Here is a 10,641-nt window from a genome sequence, read left to right as displayed (position 1 = left end):
TGGGCAAAGGATCTATTATGGTCCGCACCAAGAAAAGTGAGAAAAGGGAAATACAAAATCTGTATTTTGCCCCTGGTATGAAGCACAATTTGATGAGCATTGGTCAGCTCATTCAAAATGGATACAAAGTGCTGATGGAGAATGACATGTGTGTCATTCAGGAAAGGATGGGAGCAAGAACTTACTTGCAGTAGTTCAAATGAAAAAGAACAGAATGTTTCCCTTGAGGATTGAGACATGTTTCTCATCTCAAGTTAGTGCTGCACCTCCCACACAATTAGCTCTAAGAAGTGTGATTGAAGACCCCTCACGACTATGGCACCTCAGGTATGGTCATCTTGGCTATGCTGGTTTAAATTTATTGTCAAATAAAAGAATGGTAGAAAGTTTACCACATGTAGAAAATTCTTGTGACATGTGTGAGGCTTGTATTTTGGGTAAGCAACATAGGCTTCCCTTTAATTCTGGAAATTCTAGGAGGGCTAGATATCCATTAGAGCTAGTGCATACTGAGCTAGTCAGTCCTATGCAAGTTACTTCCATTGGGAAGAGTACATATTTTATGACATTTATTGATGATTTCAGTCATAGGACATGGGTGTATTTTTGAAAGAATAAATCTGGAGCATTTGAAAAATTTGTAAAATTTAAAGCCCAGGCTGAAAGAGAATGTGGACACTTTATCAAGGTCCTAAGATCAGATAGAGGAGGGGAGTATACCTCCAATTCTTTTGTAAATTTTTGCAGGAAACATGGCATTAAGAAAGAGCTCACAGCTAGCTATACACCACAGTAGAATGGAGTGGCTAAAAGAAAGAACAAGACCATTGTTGAAATGGAAAGGAGCATGATGAAAGAGAAAGGTCTCCCAAGTGAGTTTCTAAGAGAGGCTGTGGCAACAACAGTTTACCTAATTAATAGGTGTCCTACAAAGGCAGTCCGTGATAGAATTCCAATAGAAGCTTGGTCACGAAGAAGATGGACAGTTGAACACCTAAGGGTGTTTGGATGTGTTGCATATGCACATGTGCCTAAAGAGAAAAGGCAAAAATTTGATGATAAAGGTGTAAAATGCATTTTCACAGGGTATAGCCCAGAATCAAAGGCATACAGATTGTAGGACCCATTGAACAACAAGATGATACTTTCAAGAGATGTGAAATTTCTTGAAAATCAGTCTTGGTATGGTTCAACAGATGAGTCACCGAGCACTTCAAGTAAAGTGCCAATTATGAGTGAAGAAGATGCTGATGAACAGCAAGAAGAAGGAGCAAATAGAAGAAAAGGCAAGCAGATTCAGACATTGCCAGGCTCCTCTAGGCATGATCGAGTGTCAGTGCCGAGTACTAGTGAAGACTGAGTTAGTCGGCAAAGCAACAACAGTGAAGATTCCAATCCCACGCTCTCCTCCCTATTACCAAGAAAGACCAAGAGTCTTAGGGATATATACCAAGATGAAAGGTATGAAGATTATGATGAGAGTGTTAATTTTGCATTATTTTCTCATAGTGATCTAGAATATTTTGAGGAAGCTATTAAGGAGAATAAATGGTGTAATGCCATGGATGAGGAAATAGATTCTATAGAAAGGAATGAGACATGGGAGCTAACTGATTTGCCTCCCAAGAAGCAAGTGATTGGGGTGAAATTGGTCTATAAGACCAAATGCAATGCTAAAGGCAAGATTGATAGGCATAAATCAAGGCTGGTAGTCAAGGGCTACAAACAATAGTATGGAAGAAATTATGATGAGACCTATGCCCCGGTTGCAAGAATGAAAACCGTGTGTGTTGTCATAGCAATTGCAGCTCAGCACAAGTGGAAGGTATTTAAAATGGATGTGAAGTCTGCCTTTCTAAATGGTGTATTGAAAGAAGAAGTGTATGTGGAGCAGCTACCTGGTTATGAAGTTGCAGGTGAAGAACATAAAGTATATAGATTGAAGAGAGCTCTTTATGGGCTCAAGCAAGCTCCATGGGCATGGTACAGTAGAATTGACTCATATTTGATGAGCAAGGGCTTGAGCAAAAGCAATGGTGAGCCCACTCTTTACATCAAGACAATAGATGGTAATGTATTGATTGTTGTCTTGTATGTAGATGATTTAATTTTTACTCATAATTATAAGGCTCTAATTGGTGAGTTCAAAGAGGCCATGAAAAGTGAATTTGAAATGACAGACCTAGGTCTGTTGAAATACTTTTTGGGCATAGAAGTAAAACAAATGCATGATGGTATCTTCATCTCTCAAGAAAAGTATGCAAGAAAATTTTTGGAGAGATTTAAAATGCAGAACAGTAAGGCAGCCCCCACACCAACAGCGGTAGGTCTGAAGTTGAGCAAGGAAGACTCTAGCAAGAGAGTGGATCCAACACTATACAAGAGTATGGTTAGAAGTCTAATGTATTTGACTGCAACTCAGCCATACCTAATGCATGTAGTAAGTTTGATTTCCAGATTTATGGAAACACCAAATGATTCCCATTAGCAAGCGGGAAAGAGGATCCTAAGGTATGTGAAAGGTAGCAAGGAATTTAGAATTTTATATACTGCAAACGATGAATTCAAGTTGATAGGTTATACTGATAGTGATTGGGCTGGAAGTTTAGATGATAGGAAGAGCACTTTCGGATACATGTTTCATATGAGATTTGGCACAATTTCATGGGCATCCAAGAAGCAACCTATTGTTTCTCAATCTACAGTAGAGGCTAAATATATTGCAGCAAATGCAGCAACATGTCAGGCTATTTGGCTAAGGAGGATCTTGACAGATTTGAATGAAAGGCAAGAGGATGGAACCACAATTTATTGTGATAACATCTCATCAATTGCATTGTCCAAGAATCCAGTCTTCCATGGGAGAAGCAAGCATATTGAAATCAGATATCACTTCATCAAAGAGTTGGTGGAGAATGGGGATATCAAAATGATTTTTTGTAAGTCAGAGCAGCAACTAGCAGATATTTTTACCAAGCCATTAGGCATTGGAACTTTTGTGCACCTAAGATAGAGTCTTAGTGTAGTTGATGTGGATCAGCAGTGATCCTTGTTTTGTTTGGCTCAGGACAAAGGGGGAGTGTTGGAAAACTTAATTCAGCGTTGACGTTTGCCCCTGGAGCCAAACGCCCACCTACCACCTAACAACTCAGAACAGATAGAAAACATGAATGCGGTAGGTGAGATTTTTGAATTTGAACGTTGAGAGGGAAAATGGAATGTGATAAAAGGAATTTTATACATTCATTCAAGAAGGAGATAGAGAGCAGATCAAGCAGATCAGATTAGAAGTTGTAGAGAAGAATAGTGGAAGAAGATCAACAGATCTAGTCGTCAGAGTGTAGAGAAAGAGTTTGTTTATTTCGTGCCTGCAGTTGCATGTCTTCTCTTTGTTCACTCTGTAAGTTTATTGTTCATTGGATTCAACCTGTGAAGCAGTGATTGCTCTAGGCACTTTTGTATGCAACCATTAGAACTGCAAGTTTAAAGTTTGAAGTATTAAAGCCGTTTGAAGTTTTAGGGTAAACTTAGGGTTTTCTAGTTGGAGGCGAATGCTCCCAGATCTTGTATTGTTTTAAATCAAAGTTAAATACTAAGAAAGCAGGCATACTCGAATCTATTGTTCTTACTCTTCTATTCATTGCATTTGACAAGATTGGTTGAAAGCTTAAAGTTTTGACTTTCTGATTTTAATGGTGAAAGCATTCACGTTGAGATATTTCCTAAGTTATATTTCTTAAGTTTGAAACAGAACACTCGGCATCTTCTTTCTCAGTTGGAGCTGAGCTCACTCGGCATCCATTGGTGCCGAGCAATTATTGTGTGCCGAGCTCTTCTTGTGCCGAGGTCACTCGGCCCCTGTTGCCTGTCACTTGGCACCTTCATGTGCCGAGCAAGTGCCGAGTAAAACTGACACTCGGCACTTTCATGTGCCAAGCAATTTTTTTTTTAAGTGCCGAGTATAAATTGTTTTTAGGTTTAGGGTTGGGAGTTGGTTTTAATCTATATTTCTCACATTCAAATGTTCATTTCTGATGTTTTGGGAGTTTCTACTAAAGCATTTTCAGATTGCTTCTTCTGCACTCCTTAAATTAGGCTTGTTAATCTTTACTTCTTTTTACATTAAATGAAACACATTAAGGTTAAATGAAACACATTAAGGAGCAGATTATACTTTTCATTTTTCAGTTTGTCTATCTTTCGCTTGAGCAAAATATAAAAATCTCACTCGCTAATTTTTCAAAATGAACACTATACTTGTGCGTGATATTATTTATTGTTCTGTTGTTTTAACTGTAAATCTTGTCTAAACTTAGCGAAGATGGCTACCATGCACTGTATTAATCTGCTTTCTTTGAACATGTCAATTGTCTTTCTCGATAAAAATTGGCAATAAATTAGTTTCTAATGTAACAATAGGGCCCTGTACGATTTTGCAATGACTATAAATCTGTGTTTCCAAATTTTAATCTAATTGAATTTATTATAAAATTATAGTAAACCCAATTGTTTTTCTAATAAATACACACCAGTTCTTCCACACATAGTTACCACCATTATTGGAAGCGTTCCAGGGAAGATAATGCAGGATTGCCCTTTCCAAAAAGGGAAAATTTCCCAACAGAAAGTTATTGATGAAGATGGCCTTCCCTTCCCCATGATTCTCCTTCCACAAGATAACAAGGAGGAATTGAATACCTTACAATCCTTTCTTCACGCCATTCAAACCAACAGAGAGTGGATCAACGATCATCTGAAGAAAGTTGGAGCGTTTCTTTTCAGAGGGTTTCCCATTAAAACTGCATCAGATTTCAATATGGTTATGGAAGCCTTTGGTTGGAAAGAAAAGTGTTATGAGGGGGCAGCTTCAAGAGAAAGGATTGAGGGAAGAGTTTTTACTGCCAATGAAGCTCCACTACATCGACCCATCAACTTCCACCATGAGATGTCTCTGGTAAGTTTCTAACACAAATTAAAATAACCACCATCATTTCTACGTGTTTGCCGTTCTTTTGCAATATCATCAAGAAGATCTTTTTTATTAAGTTTAATACTTGGTGGTAATAGTTTTATTATAGCTCACGAATTAGATTGCATATTCTTATGTCAAATTCTTGGTTAAATTGTGTGCTCGTTGGTTGATGTTTGAATTCACACCCAATGGCTTATCGACGAAGAAGAATAAGGGAATATTTTTAATGGAATACTATAGAAGTGTTCCTGTTCTTAATATATTGCTGATTCTTTTCATTGAGGCAGTTTGAACCTTTTCCAAGCAAAATAGCCTTTTTCTGTGAGATTCCTCCACCGGATGGGGGGCAGACGGCCATCTTAAGGAGCCATAAGATAACTGAAAGGATGGATGGAGGAGCCATGAGCTGTACGCTTTTCCTGCAGAGGATAATGCTGAGTTTTATCTAACAGGCTGGTAAACTATGTACGAAACCAAGGATAAGAAAGAAGCAGAAAGGAGGTAAAGAACCATATTGGATTTTGGTAAAACTTTTCATTTGATTTATTAAAATGGTTTTATTAAAAATTAAAATGACATGGGATTTTGTTTACAGGGCTGCAAATTCAAGATTGAAACTGTTCAATGTGAGTTGGAATGGGGAAAATATGATGTTCACATTGGACCTACTACTTCTATCAGAAAAGTAGATGGAAACAAGAAGGCTTGGTTCAATTTGTTAGCATTTAGAGATGCAAACCAGCCGCTTACGCTTGGGGATGGATCTGCAGTCCCCAGAGAGGCCATTGGATCATGCATTTAAATTGCTGAAGAGGAAGCTATTGATCTGAAATGGGAAGCTCGAGATGTGGTTGTTTTAGACAACAGATTTGTAATGTATTCAAGAAGGCCCTCTAAAACACCTCGAAGAATTCTTGCTGCCTTTTGTAAGTGATAGTACCCATGCTTTTGTCAGATCATATTTGGAGTACTGTGTGATATTACATTTGGAGCACTGTATGATATTACAGGGGAAAACTCTCAGGTAGAACAATCTTATATATGTTTGGAAATAAATTCAAGAACTTAGCAATATTTATGATATTATTGACGTAATTAAATTTATTTTTATAATATTGTAGATTAACATTTTTTTAATATCTCACTTAGTAATGTTTTTCTAATAATTTTACATTATTATTTTTTAATAATTTTATAATATTTTCCTAATATTTTCTAATTTTCAAAACTAATATTTTTAAAAATATTTTCTAATATTTTCTCATAGTTTTCTAATATTTTTCAAACTAATATTTTGAAATATATTTTCTAATGTTTTTCTAATAAAACTAATATTTTTCTAAATTTTATTTTTTAATATTCTATAGTATAGTTTTTTTAATATTTTATAATGCTTTTCTAATATTTTCTAATTTTCAAGACTAGCATTTTACAAAATGTTTTCTAATATTTTTTCTAATATTTTCTCATATTTTTCTAATATTTTCCAAACTAATATTTTTAAATATATTTTCTAATAGTTTTCTAATATTTTTTCTAATGTTCTGATTTAACATTTTTTTTATATTTTCTAATATTTATATAATTTAACACTAATTTTTTCCTTAATTTGTTTTCTAATGCTATATTAATATTTTTCTAATATTGTAGATTAACATTTTTATAATATCTCACTTAGTAATGTTATAATACTAATTTATTTTTATAATATTGTAGATTAACATTTTTTTAATATCTCACTTAGTAATGTTTTTCTAGTAATTCTACACTATTATTTTTTAATAATTTTATAATATTTTTCTAATATTTTCTAATTTTCAAAACTAATATTTTTAAAAATATTTTCTAATATTTTCTCATAGTTTTCTAATATTTTTCAAACTAATATTTTGAAATATATTTTCTAATGTTTTTCTAATAAAACTAATATTTTTCTAAATTTTATTTTTTAATATTCTATAGTATAGTTCTTTTAATATTTTATAATGCTTTTCTAATATTTTCTAATTTTCAAGACTAGCATTTTACAAAATGTTTTCTAATATTTTTTCTAATATTTTCTCATATTTTTCTAATAGTTTTCTAATATTTTTTCTAATGTTCTGATTTAACATTTTTTTTATATTTTCTAATATTTATATAATTTAACACTAATTTTTTCCTTAATTTGTTTTCTAATGCTATATTAATATTTTTCTAATATATAACTAACATATACAAAACAATTAAAAACATTAAATCAATAGAATTAAGTAACATAAATAAACAATAAAAATATTAAATTAACATGAAAATATGCTTTGAAAATATTTTTAAAACATTTAAATAATAGCTTATAAACATACCCAAGATGGCACAGTGACGAGAATTTAGAGGAGAATAATGAAAAATGATGCAATAGGTTAACCAATCAAACACATTTACTTCATTTTCAAATTCAAAATAATGATACCAATTTTATGTCGTTGAAGGTGAATAGTTATACTTTTGTTAGCCTTTTCCTTTACAAAAGGGTGACAAAGGTTTGAGCTTTAACCCTAAAGGAATTTAAGTAGACATTTATAGTGTTAATACCTAAGATGGATGGCTTAAGACATTTTGAATATTTTAGACCCATAAGTGCTTGAAAAATAATTTATAAAGGCTTTGCCAAGGTTATGGTGAATTGCATCAAGCCCCTACTTGATAAGTTTATAAGCCCATACTAGAATGGTTTTTTCCCAAGGAGACATATTCTTGATGTGGTCATAACCATACATAAGGTAATCCACTCTATGGAGAGGAGTACAAATCTAGGTATGGCCCAAAAACTTGATATATCCAAGGTTTATGATAAGGTCATGAGGGAAGTTTTTTAAAAAATTCTGACCAAGTTAGGATTCAATAAGAATTTTATTAGGATTATAAGGGTTGCAATGAATACTGTAATGATTTGCCTAAGGGAAACATTCACCCACCAACTAAGAACTCAAACACAAGCACAATTGTAGACCAAAAATGAAAAGAGTATGATCAGAATAACAATGTATTCAATAATATGATGTTAGAGTACACTAGGAGTGCCTGAATATAAAGACTACAAGAGAGCTTCTAGAATGCATAGAAGTTGGCATCATGATGTGTCATACAACCAAGCACATGTCCACCAGATATGGATTATCCTCCATTAAGCACAGAAGTAAGTGCGGTGATGAGAGGATAAGCTTGCAAGGGTGGGACATGCAAAACAGTGTTGTAGACACCATGTGCTCAAATAGAGGTGTGTACTCCTGTGTTGTCAGCATGACAAATTACAAGGTTGCACAAACTCCTGAGTGTCTCATAAATAAAAATAATAAAATAATGCAATATAATTAAATAATGCATTAACCTATGTAAACTTAAGTGTAAATAGTAAAGTACGTATTTACACCAACACCCCCCCTTAAGTGCAACTTAGGGGAATGCCTTAAGCTTATGAACTAGGATGAAGATGCATAATGGGTCCTGGCTACTAGGCCATATTAGGTACCCAAGTACATAATGAAATGAAAATCTCCCATAAAACAGGAAAAGAGGGAAAACCTCATGGGAAAACCCCCCCCCAGAATGAGAGATAAAAGAGAATGCATGGATGAATGGAGTAATCAAGACTCCCCCATTACAACATACATCCAGTATATTCATAAGAGAATAAGAGAAGGAAGAGAGACAGAATAGGCTCCCCCACCAAAAGAAGAATGCCAACAAGTGAAAGCTACTCCGATGAAGAAGCTGGTCCATGAATGCAGAAAGGTGTTCCTCCCCTTAGGAAGAAACAATGCCCAAGTTATAGTCCTGAAGATGAGTGTTGGCCTTGAAACCTGCTCAAGTATCCTTGTACTGATGCTGAAGTTCACCCCTTCCAACTGTGCTGAAAAGAATGAATGCAGATCTGTCAAGGATGTTTGCTGAACCTATTCCACTAAACCATCTATCTCTTCTACTGACAAAGTGACGTCCACTAATTGCTGTTCATAAGGATCCACAATCATGCCAACTTGTTCAGATTGATCATGTAGAGAATGGACATGAGGGTTAGAGTGAGCCCTCGCAACAACTGTAGAAGTATCATCATCAATGAGAAGATGTGTGTCCTCAAGTCTGTCTCCCAAGTCAATTGAAGTTAGAGTTAGAAGACGAGATGTACCATGCTGAGATGGACCTTTCACTATGGAAATGTGAGCACGTGGACTGGACTGATGTGACCTCTCACTGCAACTATTGATAGAACCCCACATATCTGATCCTGTTGAAGCACTGTCGTTGGAGTCACTATCAGTTTCCACTGTGTATGAAGTGCGGAGAGGAGTAGAGGATAAGCTTGGAGAACTTTCCTCAAAGTGAACATCCTTCTTCACAAAAATATCATGTGTCTCTGGATCCATGAGTCTGTAAGCCTTTACATTGTCTTCATAACCAATGAAGGTACAAGGCCTAGGTGTCAATGTCTTGCAACTCCTGGAAGATCTGTTTACCCATGCAGGACAACTGAAGACTCTGAAGTGTGTCACAATAGGTTTTCTGCCACACCATGCCTCAAAAGGAGTTTTGCCATCTAAGGCTGGATGAGGAGAACAATTAAGAATGTGAGTGGCACTGGAGATTGCTTCGACTTCTAATGATGGATCGAGAGACTTGGAATGAATCATGCAACTTGTCATGGTCTTGAGAGTCCTAATCCTCATTGCTGCAACATCTGTCTTGTGCGGACTTAATGCTGGTGAGTTCTAAAGATCAATCCCCTCAATTTTGCAAAAGTTCTTGAGTCTTCTGTCAATATAACGGTTCTCATTGTCCACTCTTAATACTTTGATGGCTTTCCTTGACTTGTGTTCAACATGAGCCTTGAAGTCTTGAAGCTTATGAACTACTTCTTTCTTATGATGAAGGAAGAAGACCCAAATGAATTTTGAAAAATCATCAACAAATGCAAATATGTAGCGACCTTGGCTGACTGAAGTCACTGCAAATGGTCCTGATAATGCCATGTGAACTAGCTAAAGAACAACTGGAGCTTGAGAAGACTTCCTTTTATCATACTTCTCCTTGAGATGCATATCCACTGAACAAGATGAACACTCCCCCTTAGAAAAGCTGATATTGGGTAGACCTTTGACCATGTGTTTTGAGCAAAGTTGCTGAAGAGAGTGGAAGTCAAGGTGACCAAACTGCTCATGCCATAAGTTGTTTGATTTAAAGTGAGTTAACAAGGCTTGAGAAGAACTCTTAGGCACAAAGTGGGAAAAGGAATAAAGCCACAGGTATCATCATTGACTTTCCCAACTACAACCAATGAATCATCTTTTAGATTGCACACCATTACTGAATCAGGAAGGAACTCAACCTTATGACCATCTCCATGGTGAGTGATTTGGTAAACTGATAGGAGATTGGAGCTTAGATTTGGAACATAGAGTACATCTTTGAATTCCCCATCTTCCATTTCAAAATGTACTTTCCCTTCAACTTCCATCTTTGCATCATCTCTAACGAAGATGTGTGGTACCTTTGACTACTTCAATGAAGAAAATTCTTGCTTTGAAGAACCCATGTGGTAGGAGGCACCTGAGTCAAGTATCCATTCCAAAAAAGAACTTGAATTTTCCATAAGTGCTTGACCTTTACCCTTTGAAGAGTTAGGAGTAGAA

General features: G+C 35.4%; 1 pseudogene; it reads left to right on the top strand.

The window, feature by feature from the left end:
- Window positions 1-4,582: 4,582 nt before the first annotated feature.
- Window positions 4,583-5,906, top strand: LOC149544428 (clavaminate synthase-like protein At3g21360; annotated as a pseudogene).
- Window positions 5,907-10,641: the final 4,735 nt, after the last annotated feature.

Source organism: Cupressus sempervirens, chromosome 8 (assembly GCF_028749045.1).
Source record: "Cupressus sempervirens isolate cs-2001-9-10 chromosome 8, ASM2874904v1, whole genome shotgun sequence".
NCBI lineage: Eukaryota > Viridiplantae > Streptophyta > Pinopsida > Cupressales > Cupressaceae > Cupressus > Cupressus sempervirens.
The sequence above is the reverse complement of the archived record's forward strand: the minus strand, read 5'-3'. Positions and strand labels throughout refer to the sequence as shown.